The 14,265-nt window shown below is 39.1% G+C and overlaps 1 long non-coding RNA gene across 3 annotated transcripts in view; it reads right to left on the bottom strand.

The window, feature by feature from the left end:
- The window catches only part of LOC140602530 (uncharacterized), a 59,753-nt gene that overhangs the window by 39,848 nt on the left and 5,640 nt on the right, over positions 1–14,265 (bottom strand). For all 3 annotated transcript variants that reach the window (XR_012005466.1, XR_012005468.1, XR_012005467.1), the window contains exon 2: positions 12,754–12,863. This is a non-coding gene — a long non-coding RNA (uncharacterized lncRNA). The remainder of the gene's footprint in view (positions 1–12,753; positions 12,864–14,265) is intronic.

Below are 14,265 nucleotides of genomic sequence, written 5' to 3'. Positions count from 1 at the left end.
CCTAAATCACAACTAGAAATTTTACTTTAGGAATTTCAATAATGGCAACCCAAGATCTATATTTAGAATACCAACTACTATTCCATGACTTTCGTATTTTCTTTGACCTCCAAGTTCTATCAAAGTCTGAGATTCTAACACTAAATTATAGGTGTCAAACTTGGAATGGCAGATTTTACTATTTTACTCCAGATATCATTCTTATAACCCCAGATTTGACTCTCCGTTTTCTGGCATCTAGAGGATGCTGAGAAAGGTTTCTTGAGCATTTCCCAAGCATTACTACTTGATTATACACTGAATCCTGCTCTCATATTCCTGAGATAACAAATTCCTTGGTGAATGGAGTCCTCTGGCAATGGCTACAATAATAGGGAACCAGGTTGGTCCATGACAAAATTATTAAGTTAATGAAACTTCCTACAGTTTGCCTTCCTTTCCCCCACCCCTTGTCTTATATTTGAAGGCTCTCCTTCAGGTCCCCAGTTCCCTCATGCACTCTCAATGAATCCATCCAACCTACTTAGGTCAAGTAAGTGGCTCTCAAGAATATATTTGAAATTTTTTACGCTAGAGTAAAAATGAATTAAAATATTTCATACATTCCCCTTCCCCTCTCCTCCATTTACTCATTTTAAAAAATTTATTTTAGAGAGAGAAAGCACATGCATGAGTGGGCGGGGGTGGGGTGGGGGAGGAGAGTGATAAGCAGACTCAGTGCTGAGTGCAGAGCTTGACCCAGGGCTTGATTTCAGGACCCTGGGATCATGACCTGAGTTGAAACCAAGAGTTGGAGCCACCCAGGCGCCTCTCTCCTCCATTTAAATACTTAAAATTTAAAGCCTCAGCCAGTGTTTAAGCTCCTAATGTGACATTTCACATATTTTCAAGAAATGAGATTAGTAATTTGGAAAATCACAGGGCCTCTGGAGGACCCTTGAAATCATCACCTTACCTGGTTGATTGATATCATGTTCCAAAAAGATTCTGGGATTTTAGAAGTTTCCTCATTTCCCTTCCCATTTGTAAAATGGGGCTAAAAATTTATGTAGATAACATATATAGGAGAGCTTTGTGAATATTATGCAATTATGCAATGTTGGTTTTGTTATTACCCCTCTCCTTCACTCTCTTCTAATGAACACTTCTCTAGCTGCTTTGCCAATGACTGCTATGCCATGTGTTGGACATGGCTTGAATTACATTGCTATTTTTCTCCTAAGCAACACCCAGCAATCCTTTAGATTTTCTCTGGCACACTAGAAAACCCATTAGAAAGACAATTCCCTTGATTGGTTTCACTGAATTTATAATAAATGATTTGAGATTAATGAGCATAATAACTACCTATTGAACATTTATCAAGTGGAAACAGCCAAGAAGATAAAGATGGAGAAGTCTTAATGTCTAGAGTTGAGGAGATTAGGGATATACCAGTATGTTAGGGAAGACTTCAAAGATCAGGTGATCTGCTACCTCATGAAAGGAGTATAATTCTAAGAGGGGAATAAGAGCACTCCAGGCAAAGAGAATAATATGAACAGAGGCTCAGAACTGTAAAAGTGCCTTTGATAGGAGCACCTGGCTGGTTCAGTGGGAAGAGCATGTGACTTTTGATCTTGAGGTCATGAATTCAAGCCCCACATTGGGTGTAAAGATTACTTAAATAAACTTTATTTTTTTTAATTAAAGATTTTATTTATTCAATTGAGAGAGAGAGAGAAAGCACTAGTGGAGGGGAGATGCAGAGGGAGAGAGAGAAGGAAACTCCCTCCTGAGCAGGGAGCCTGACATGGGGTTTGATCCCAGGACCCTGAGATCATGACCTGACCCAAAGGCAGATGCTTAACCATCTGAGCCACCCAGGTGCTCCTAAACTTTAGTAAATAAATAAATAAAAATGCCTTTGAGGGGTCTCTGGGTGGCTCAGTCAGCTGAGTGCCTAACTCTTGATCTCAGCTCAGGTCTCCATCTCAGGGTCGTGAGGTTAAGTCCTACAAAATGCCTTTGAGAATGGCAAATTTCTCCGTTAGAGTATCAGAGGATGCCTGGGTAGCTCAGTGGTTGGGCGGTTGGGCATCTGCCTTCGGCTCAGGGCGTGATCCCAGGATCCAGGATCATCCAGCATCAGGCTCCCTGTGGGAAGCCTGCTTCCCCCTCTGCCTGTGTCTCTGCCTCTCTCTCTGTCTCTCTCATGAATAAATAAATAAATCTTAAAAAAAACAGAGTATCAGGTCCATGGAAGGAGGAAGTGATAACAGTGATTAATAGCCAATATTCACAGCTTCCCAGTGTACAAAGTCCTTTTAAAAAGGAAGGTTGGGGTGCCTGGGTGGCTCAGTTGGTTAAGTGCCTGCTTTTGACTCAGGTCATGATCCCAGGGTCCTGGGATTAAGTCCTGCATCAGGCTCCCTGCTCAGTGGGGAGCCTGCTTCTCCCTCTCCTTCTGCCTGCCACTCCCCCTACTTGTGCTGTCAAATAAATAAATAAAATCTAAAAAAAAAAAAAAAAAGAAAAAAAAGAAAGGAAGGCTCAAGGAAGACTTTATAGTACAAAGATTGACACGTAGGACTGTCATAGCAGCTAGACCCAGGTTTAAGTCTGTTATATTTGATAAATGATACATTTAATAATTATTTAACCTCTCCAAGTTTCAGTTTTCTCTCCTGAAAATAAAAGTGCTCACCTCATTGGATACTCATCAGGATTAAATAAATCTGCCAAATTCTTATACACTAGCTGGCATGTAATAACTACAATAATTAGTAGCTAATATAAACTACTATTATTTAATCTGTAAGGTAGAAAGTACTATCCCAGCACTACAGAGGAGGAAAAAGGTTAAGTGGCTAAGGTGGGATGCAAAAAATCTTTTCTTTCTTTCTTTCTTTCTTTTCTTTCTTTCTTTCTTTCTTTTCTTTCTTCTTTCTCTCTCTTTCTTTCTTTCTTTCTTTCTTTCTTTCTTTCTTTCTTTCTTCCTTCCTTCCTTCCTTCCTTCCTTCCTTCTTCCTTCCTTTTCTTTTCTTTCCCTTTTCTTTTCTTCTTTTCTTTTCTCTTCTTTTTTTTCTTTTCTTTCTTTCTTTCTTTCTTTCTTTCTTTCTTTCTTTTTTTCTTTTTTCTTTCTTTCTTTCTTTCTTTCTTTCTTTCTTTCTTTCTTTCTTTTTCTTCTTTCTTTCTTCTTTCTTTCTTTTCTTTCTTCCTTTCCTTTCCTTTCCTTTCCTTTCCTTTCCTTTCCTTTCCTTTCCTTTCCTTTCCTTTCCTCCTTCCTCCCTCCCTTCCTCCCTTCCTCCCTTCCTCCTAACTATATCACAGACTCCAGATTGCAAAAGCAAGTTGGGACCAGAGTGTTAAGAACTCTAAATGGGCTTTATACCATATACGTTATGAGGAGCCACAGAATGTTTTTCAGCAGGAGAGCATTTTTAAAATCAGATTTCTGTTTCAGAGAGAATTCAGAACCTTTTGAGTAGATTCGCTGGACTTAAAATCAATGGTTGTAATTCTAGTGATAATAAAAATGTATTGAGCATTAATTATGTACCACGCATGTGGAAGGAGAAAAAACTTTGGACCGCATTTTGTTTTTAGAAAATAATGTTGGGCAGCCTGGGTGGCTCAGTGGTTTAGCTCTGCCTTCAGCCCAGGACATGATCCTGGAGACCCAGGATCAAGTCCCACGTCGGGCTCCCTGCATGGAGCCTGCTTCTCCCTCTGCCTGTGTCTCTGCCTCTCTCTCTCCCTCTCTCTGTGTTTCTCATGAATGAATAAATAAATATAATCTTTAAAAAAAAAGAATAAAGTGTTAGATGGCATTACTCTACTTTAAAAACAAACAAAACCAAAAAACCTCATAGGAAGAAAACAGAGGGTCAGCTCTCTTAATACTCTATTTTTAATGTGATTTTTTTCCCCTTAAGAGAAAAGGAGATTATATCCTTTTCTTCTACAGGTATTTTACAGACACTATCTCTAATCTTCATAATATGCAGGGACTGGGGATCTGAGGATGGATGGGTAACCTCCCCAAGGTCACAGAGCTGGTAAAATGGCATGCCAAGATTTAAACCCAAGCTTATTTACTCCAATGCTATTGGTCTTTTATCAATACCTCACTTCTTCCCAGTGGGTAAAGAAGATATTTTAAGGCAGGAAGATGCCTCCCTGGAATTATACTCAGAGAATGAGCGTGAGGACCAAGGGTGGGTGCTGAGGCTGCTTCCTTGAATGCAGAGAAGAAAAAGAATCTGAATCCTGGAAGCTTCCAGTCATTGGCTGAGACTCTAGGGGAGAAATGAGGGGGATGGAAGCAGAAAGGGCCAGTAGTTGATGATAATCTACCTGATAAGCCTCACCTCACCAGGTAACCAAGAGCTCTGGTAAACCTACACTGTGCCAGGGACCTGGAGTTGCAGGAACTAATACATTTTGATTCCATAGATCAGAACTAGCAGGGCTCACAGCAATTAAGTCCAGTATCCTCATGATATAGATAAGGAAACAGGCCCTGGGACTTGCCCAAGCGTCACATAGCAGTGAGGGACAGAATTTAGCACCCTTGCCTTATTAGGATTTACTTCTCTTTAATTCATGCCCAAATGAAGGCAACTGATAGAAGATGCTTTCCCAAAAGCATGCTTTTAAGAGAACAGAAAATACATGCAGTAAGAAGGGGGCAGAGAGGAAGGAATGGCACTCAGAATCTTAGGGACAATTCTGGCCCCCTCCCCAGCATTCTCCAGAGTAGGCCATGTTTGGGTATTTAAGAGGCTGTAACGTGGGAAGATAGTGACTCGTGTTTCTAGCAGGGACCTCTTGGGAGTAGAAGTGAGATTTGTCTTCTTTCCTCTACTCAAAACCACACTTTCTCTACCTGGAAAGTATATCCCATTTGATACAGTATATCCCAATGTAAAAGGATCTCAGGCCTATCAAAGAGACGGCAGAGCTTGGTTCTGTGGGAACTGTGGGCTGAGAGTCAGAAGATCCAGTTTTAGCCCCAACTCTGCCACTGTCATTCTAAGTGACCCTAGCCAGCTCTTCCGCATCTTTGAACTTTAGTTTTTAGTTTTCTCATCTGTGAAGTGGGACACTTGTGTCCTACAGTCTGTAAGGAGTCTTTCAAACTCTATCAATCTAGTTACATCTTTCTGCGGTCTAAATCGTTAATGTTGCCCAGCAACAGAGGTTCCACACTGATTGGAATCTAGGGGTCCTGATGGCCTGATCTTGTGCTAAGTCACAAACAAAGTTTTCTAGGTGACATAATCTTGTCTAACTACAGAAGTTCCCTAGCTAGATTGACCTCTTTCTGGTGAAAAAGACTCCAGTCTTTTAGACAGAAGCTTTATCATGCTAATCACCCTGACACCTACTCTGGATTCAGAATATCCATTACTTAACTTGGCAGATAAGATGATCCATTTTTTAAAAATACATTAAAAAAATTTTTTTTTAAATTTAAAGTAAACTCTATCCCCAACATGGGGCTCTAACTTATGACCTCAAGATCAGGAGTCACATAGTATTTACCAACTGAGCCAGCCAGGCACCCCAAGATGATCATTGTTAAATAGTGTGAAGCATAATATGGAAGCTGAACCTCTCTGAATCTCAACTTCCTCATCTATAAAATAAAAAAAAAATCTGTAAAACCTGTAAAATATCTACATAACTGGGTTGTTGTGTGGAGCTTATATAAGAAAATATATTTCACAGTATCTGGCACATCTAATTCATCCACTCAAAGTTATCCTTCTCCATTGCTATTACCTGAGGCATCGTCCAAGATCCCATCTTGCTTGGATTTCTGAAAGAGTTTCAGATCTTATTTCTACAATTCCATTGCCTCTCAGCAATCAATGGTATTCTAAACATAAATTGAATCATGTCCTTCCCTGACTGAAAATGCTCTTAGGCTTCCCATTTTTCTTCAGAAAAAAAATCTCAAATCTTTACCATGGACTACAAGTCCTTTGTGACCCGACTGTTTGCCTACTCTCTTGGGTCTCATCTCTTGACTCTCATTCCTTGCTCAGGTCACTCCAGCCACACTGTCAGTTCCCCAAGGTGCTTTTTCATATCAGGCCATTCATTCCACATGCTGTCTCCTAGCTAACTAGGTCTTCAGATCCCAACTTACATGTCACTTTCTCAAAGACAGCTTCCCAAATCCTCCTGAATAATTATTCTCATAGAATAATAACGATCTCCCTGCTCCCACTAATATCTTTCTTGATGATCTTATAATATTTAAGAGCTTAAGAGTATGATCTTTGGAAGCTGAGATCTGGGTTCAGATCCTTGCTCTGACACTTCTGCTGTGTGATCCAGGACCTATTCCTTAACCTTTCTGAACCTCAGAGTCTTAGTAAATGGAGAAGTTAGCATCAAACTCAAAAGGTTGTTATGAAGATTAAATGAGAATGCAAATGAAGCACTTAATGCAATGAGCAATAAGTGCTCATAAATTGTAGCTATTTATTATTATTGGTAACTATCACCAATAATAATTCTGTAAATGCTGCTAGGCCTATGCTATTGTACTTTTGTGCCATGGAAGACAACTACAATTTGTGTCAATATTCCTAGGTTTCAGTCCTGAAATGGATTCCATGGACTTGAGTATCCTTGGTCTTTGAGCCTCATTTCTTCACCTATAAAATAGGCTTATTAGCCCCTCCCCTACTTACCATGAAGGGCTATTATGGGGCTCAAACAGGACAGTACATGTACAAAGGCCGTGCAAATTGTAAAGGGCTATATGCAAAAGGTCTGTTATTAATAATCTTTGGCTCACCTTGCAAACGGACACTGAATAAACAAGGTAACATTGAAGTCATGTTCTAAGTGATTGAGGCCAAGGGAAGAGCTTTGGTCTGGAGGCCAAGTCTGAACCTGATCCTTTCTCTTGGGGCCAGTCCTCTTACCCCTGATTGTAGAGGGAAGCCTGAATATCTCCCCAATCTCTTCAATGCCTCAGGGTGTAAGGAGAGGAGAGAAAAGTCCAAAAGGAAGACATGGCTTGTTCGCCTGCTCTATTGCTGTCTGCCCAGATAGGGAGAGGGACCTGGTTAAGTCTCTTCCTGTGTCCTGATTCTTCTGACTCCTCCTTCCAGGTACACAGCATTGTTAAAACCCTGGATAGAAGGGCTTACTAGCTGAACTAGGAATAATGTTTCACATATCTTCACTGCCCATCCTACTTTGGCATTGTCACAGAAAACATATTTTCCTAGATAGTCAGGTAGATGGGTTAATATGTAAAAGAACAACACATGACTCAAATGTTGACCATCCATCCATTCATTTATTTGTGACCTAAGGCAGATCTTGGGTTTCATGTCCTCATCATATAAAATGGTAGATGCTGGATTCTGGGATCTTTGATGTTCCAGCCAGTGGCATGCTGGTAGATGCCTAATTAGATAATAAGTGAATAAGTAAATAAATACATTTAATAAGTAATTAAATAATGCATAATTACTGGCTCTCTGAGTATAGTTATGAAATGAAGGTTAATATTTTGTTTTTGAATAAGAAAGTGAATCAATGAAGAGATCTATTGGAAATTCACTCATTTGTCAATAATATGACTTATTTGCTACATCAGATGATAAGGTTTTTAAAAAAGATTTACTTATTTAAGAGAGAGAGAGCAAGGAGGGGGAGGGGCAGAAGGAGAGAGAGAATCTCAAGTGTAGAGCCCAACACGGGGTTCAATCCCACAACCCCATGACCCCAAGATCATAACCTGAGCCAAAATCAAGAGTCAGATGCTCAACCAACTGAGCTCCCCAGGCAGTCCCAAGTAATAGTTTTCAAGTGCTAGAAGAACATTTCTTCAATTTTTGTTGTGCTTTTCACAATGTGACAGTTATAGATATGATACAATTTTTTTTTAAAGATTTAATTTATTTATTCATAGAGATGCAGAGAGAGAGAGATTGACAGAGACACAGGCAGAGGAAGAAGCAGGCTTCACGCAGAGAGCCTGACGTGGGACTGGATCCAGGGTCTCCAGATCACGCCCCGGGCTGCAGGCGGTGCTAAACGGCTGCGCCACCGGGTCTGCCCATGATACATTTTTTTTGGATATGATACAATTTTAAGTTTAATCCACATTATTAACATTTGCTCTAACACTTTTTAAAATCTAGACAATTGGGACTCCTGGGTGGCTCAGCGGTTGAGCATCTGCCTTAGGCTCAGGGTGTGATCCTGGAGACCGGGGATCAAGTCCCACATCAGGTTCCCTGCAGGGAGCCCGCTTCTTTCTCTGCCCGTGTCTCTGCCTCTCCCTCTGCCTGTGTCTCTGCCTCTCTCTCTGTGTCTCTCATGAATAAATAAATATATTAAAAAAATAAAAATAAATAAAATCTAGACAATTAAGAAAACAAACCCTGACATGTGCCATTTGCCAATTTCTGTGGTATAAATACTCTTACCATAGCCAATTGCACAAAGTTTTAAAATTTGATGAAGACCAATTTGTCCCTTTTTCCTTTTGTTGTTAGAACTTTTGATGTCATATCTAAGAAATCACCACTTAATCCACAGTCACAAAGAGTTGTATCAATGTTTCCTTCTAACAATTTTATAGTTATAGCTTTTACATATAGGTCTTTGATTCATTTTGAATTCATTTTTTTATGGTATGAGGTAGGGGTCCAATTTCATTATTTTGCATATAGATAACCAAGTGCCCTGGCACCATTTGTTAAAAAGACAATTCTTTCCCCATTGAGGGGCATAGTGCACTATAATTTAAAATGTTCAAAACACTGAGAGTTAAAGCATTTTATTTCTTAGTAAAAAACTGTTAAGTAATTTGAATGGTGCTTGCTTTCTTATTGTATAATTTACAATATGACTGACCAACTTTTCCATGCTTGGAACATGCTCCCACTTCTAAGTTTGGGTCAGCTTTCAACATTTTATTCCTTGCACTTTCAACATTATGAAGTATGTCCAATAATTTTTAAGTGAAAAACATCTTCATTCTCTTGGTCACAACCATTATCTTCACTTATATCAATAAATTGGCCTTCACTAAGTTCCTCTGGCTATATATCTAGAGTCTTTCAAACAGAAGGTATATCAATATTCCCATACTCAATGATTTCTTCTATAATTTCATTAACATTAAAGTTCCACCTGCAGCTGTATCCCTTTTTGTTTCTTTTCTTTTTCTTTTTAAAAAAGATTATCTATGTAATCTCTACACCCAATTTGGGGCTTGAACTCATGAGACTGAGATAAAGAATTTCACACTCCTCTGACTGAGCCAGCCAGGTGCCCATCACTTTTTGTTTTTTTGCTTCATTTGATCTCCCCGCCAACCTCCTTGTTTGATTATTCATTCCTTTAAAGTGTCATGTGGTTTTTTATCACTAGTAGAAAAAGAAGCAACACAGTATATAATTTATTGTCTGTGTCAAAATTGAAAAAAAGATGATCAATCACTGACAGACTTTGAAAGAAGTGATTGAGGGGGGGCCTGGCTGGCTCAGTGGGTAGAGCATGTGACTCCTGATCTCTGTGTTGTGAGTTCAAGCCCCACATTGGGTGCAGAGCTTACAAAAAAAAAAAAGGGGGTGTGATTGGTCAGTGAACATGATGTGAATCTATTATTTACATAGTGATTCATGGACTGAAGAAATAGCAGCAGTATTTGTACTTTGTGCAATTACTTATAGTTAACATACTATGATAAATGAAACTTCAGGGCCCCTGGCTGGCTCATTCAGTGGAGAATGCAACTCTTGATCTTGGGGTTGTGAGTCCGAGCCCCAGGTTGGGTGTAGAGATTACTGAAAAATAAATTCTTAAAAACAAACAAACCTGAGTTGTGTTTTGAGGGGATGTTACTTAACTAAACTGTGGTAAGTAAAATTAGCAAATTTCAGACCTATGCAAAGCAAGGGCTACTTGTATTTAACTGTTTTTAATATAATGTATTTAGTTATAGTTTTATATAATTTAGCCTTTTACAAATTGCTGTAACAATTGGCTAGCAAAGTTTCTCAAAATTTGATAATTGGCTCTCATAATCCAATACAAGTTGGCCCCAGCCCATTACTGTTTGCAACTTACATGCTCCTCAGTTCTATAAATCCAATCCTTTCTTCCCACAGCCAAAACTGAGACACACACACACATAAATACTTTCAAAATAAAGGAAAAACTTTTCAACTCTATTCCTACAGTGTCTGGTTCATAGAGCTCAGTGCTTGTAGAATTCAGGTGGATTCATATTCACATGAGAATGCACACATAAATTCAGTTATTTCCTCATATGCATACCCTCATATGATTGGAGTATAGCATACCCAAATAAAACAGACCTGTAGGTCATCAGGTTGTAATGGATGCTAACTAATGGGCTGGTCTACTCTGTGCCCCCAAATATCTTTTGTTTATTTGGTTTTCTGATTACGAGAGGATATATGTACATTGGAAAGACTAAGGAATGGTGTAAAGAAGCCATTAACTCTTTTCTAGAGCTTTAGAGATAGAGACAGAAAACAGTGTTTGAGGTTAAAAAGAAAACGCAAGGAAAGATAATTAACTCTGTGTTTACCATGTATCTGGCACTTTGTTGGTAACACATATAGTTGTGTACCATACAAATAAGAAAAGTAAGACTTAGAAAGTGACTTCCTTCAAACAGCCTGAAATTGGTGCAGCTCGTATCACTTAACTCCAACGTGCAAGCTCCTCCCACTGCACTGTACCATCTCTGTACACGTTGGGCAGTGGCATGGACTGTGCTGGTGGGTAAAAGAGATCTGCTGAAGTGGACACCCTCAGGAAAGGCCCAGAGAGTCAAATGCTATATAACTTTCCTCCTCCAGTCTAGTCCATACTTACATCATTAGAACCTAGGTATCCAGAGTCTTTCTACTGTACCATACATGCCACGCTGCCTCATCTGTAATTCGTATGAAAAATACATCATAAACATTCCCCAGCATCAAGTGTATCCTAATATTTTCCTTCTGGGACCAGAGGATGGCAGTGTGAGTCATCATGATCAGTGTTAATAATAATGTTTATGCTTATGGAAATATGCTCTTGTGTTACTCAGATTTGACGTATATGAAGGCATTTCACTTATATTATAAATGCTCGTGGTGGTTTTCCCCTGCCTGGTAGTTGGTGCACATTCCCACGCTGAGTGTGGGAGGGTCCCACGGCCAGCATCCCATGGCCATGCTGAAGCAATGAGGAAATATGTAGTCAGATGGACCTGGTTTGGAATCTTAGCTCTGCCAATTACAGTCACCTTAGATAAGTAACTTCACCTCTCTGAACCTGTCTCCTACTCTGTCAACATGTTGAAACAGCACTCATCATTGTTTCCCTCAAGTCTGCTCCTCTTCCCCTGCTGTCTCTCTCTCAGATTGCACTGATTACCAAGTTGCCCAAGCCAGGAATTCAAGTGTCTCCTTTGACTTCTCCCTCTTTTTCACATGCCAATCTAATCATAGTCTGGTGATTTTGCCTCCTAAAATCACCATTTTCCCTCTACTACCCTAACTCAGGTCACCACCACTTTTGCCTGGGTTATTTCAATAGACACTTATAAATGGCTTCCTTGTCTCCAAATGAGTGTCCTCTAGTTTCTACACAACAGTTAAAGTGATCTTTTTTCTAAAATCAAACCCTTAATGCCACTGACCAGCTTAAATGCTCTAATGGCCTTTGATCACCCATAAAATAAAATCCAAAGTTCTTGACATAAATAAGGCCTTACTGATTTGGCCCCTGCCTTGGCTATCACTGCTCCCAACCTTGCCCTCACTGCCTCAACCAAAATTGCCCTCTCGGTTCTCCAGACACATCACGTTTTTTCTTGCCTCTAGGTTTTGGCACATTCTATTTCTGCTGCCTGGGATATGTTCTTTTCCTATTTCCTTGCCACTTCCCCATTCAATTTATGTAGCTAAGTCCCAGCCATTCTTCAGGTCTCTGCTTAGGTATCATTTCCCCTAAAAATTCCTGCCCAACACCTAAATTTGGGTCAGATGCCTCTGATTTGTTTTCTGTAGTACACTATACTTACCCTCTAAAATCATAATTGCCTATTTTCTCATCTACCTCTACTAGTAGAGTCTAAACTACTTAGGCAGAGACAGTACCTTGCTTACCACAGAACATAGTGCCCGGTAAATAGTAGTGTTCAGTAAATAGTTGACCAAGTGATTGAATTAATGAACTCTTCTTTGCTCTTACTGCTCAGGCTTTGTACTCTAGGTTTCAGCATCTGCTTTTAGCCTCTTTTCTGGTTTAGGTGACCTGTTCTTTTCTTGTACCTCCTAAGGCAACTCTATATTCTTTTACTGTCAACATCTTCTATAGTTCATTAGTATAGTCTATTCTTTTTTTAAAAAAAGATTTTATTTATTTATTTATTTATTTATTTATTTATTTATTTATTTATTTATTTATTTATGGCAGGGGAAGGGGTAGAAGGAGAGAATCCCAAGCAGACTCTAAGCTGACCTCAATCCCACGACCCCAAGATCATGACCTGTGCCAAAACCAAGAGTGGATATCTGCCAACTAAGCCATCCAGGCACCCCAGAACAGTCCATTATCTGTGCTTGTCAACTCTGACTACCTTCCTAGTTGTCCAGAGAGATTCAGATAATAACATTATTACCATTTAATGAACACCTACTCAATTCCTTGTATATATAATACACATTAGCCTCATCTCATTGATGAGTACACAGGCCCTTCCATTCATACCTTGTAGTTACTCATGATTTGAATCCATGGCTGTCTTTTTCCAGAGCTGTTCCACTACATAGCCTTGAAAGTGCTATATCTCTTATTGTATCAGGTTGGGCAGAAAATATCTGTGTTGGTAGGGAAGAGAGGCAATGATAGCAGTGAGGTACAACCCTTAGTAAGGGAAATTTGGTAATATTTAACAGAACTACATATGTATTTATCCCAGATATCCCACGTCTAAAAATTTACCCTAAAGATATATCTACATTAGAAAAACATGTATATATAAAATTATTCATTGCAACATTGTAATGCAAAATATTATAAACAATCTAAATGCCCTCAAATAGGGGAATTAGGGGAATGGGTGAATAAACTATAGAAGTGGTTCTCAAACATTTTGGTCACAGGCCCCCCTTTACTCTCTTATAAATTATTGAGGACCCCAGAGTTCTTTTGTTAATGTGGATTATATCTATTGGTATTTATCACCTTTGAAATTAAAGCTAAGAAAATATTTTAAACAATTATTTATTTAAAATAACAATAGTGAACTCATCATATGTTAACAAAAATAACTCATTTTAATAAAAAATAACTATATATTCTAAAACAAAAACATAGTAAGAAGAGTGGCATTATTTGCATTTTTGCAAATCCCTTTAAAGTTAATCCACTAGAAGATAGTGGGGTTATCATATCTGCTTCTCCATTCAATCTGTTGGGATATGTTGTTTTAATTGAGATATATGAGGAAAATCTGTTTTGTAGTTAGGAAAGTGAGGAATGTTTTATTTTTTAATATATATTTTAAAAGGTTTTATTTATTTATTCATGAGAGACACAGAGAGAGAGGCAGAGACACAGGCAGAAGGAAAAGCAGGCTCCCTGGGGGGGGGGGGGCTTGATGCAGGACTCAATTTCAGGACCCTGGGATCACGACCCGAGCCAAAGGCAGACACTCAACCATGGAGCCACCCAGGTGTCCTGAATGCGGCAATTTCTTAAAGGTTAACTGCAACATGGAATCTGAAACTATTATCAATGAACTTTTTGTACTCTATTCCATTAAAATCCTTTGGTCTATATTAGACTTTAAGGGGATATTTTACCCATGTATGTTTTTATAACATCTTGCATTGGTCATTTTTAAAAAGATTTTATTTATTTATTAGAGAGAGAAGAGAGAGGAGCAGGGGAGGGTCAGAGAGAAAGGGGGAAGCAGGCTCCCTGCTAAGCAGGGAGCCTAATGAAGGGCTCAATCCCAGGACTCTGGGATCATGACTTGAGCTGAAGGCAGACCCTTAACTGACTGAGCTGCCAACACGTCTTGCATTGGTCATTTGAAAAAAATATTAGCTCAGAGTTATGCACGCCTTCCAAATGTTAACACATTTCACTATACAATAATTTTCAAAAAAAAACCACTCCACAACATTTGTTCATATCACCACTCACGTCTTCAAAAAAGTTTGGGAAGCTGCTGAGCTCATGGTGGTGAATACATTTTCCAAAATTCTAATTTTT

Source organism: Canis lupus, chromosome 13 (assembly GCF_048164855.1).
Source record: "Canis lupus baileyi chromosome 13, mCanLup2.hap1, whole genome shotgun sequence".
Lineage (NCBI taxonomy): Eukaryota > Metazoa > Chordata > Mammalia > Carnivora > Canidae > Canis > Canis lupus.
Note: the sequence above shows the minus strand (reverse complement) of the source record. Positions and strands in the feature narration are given on the sequence as shown.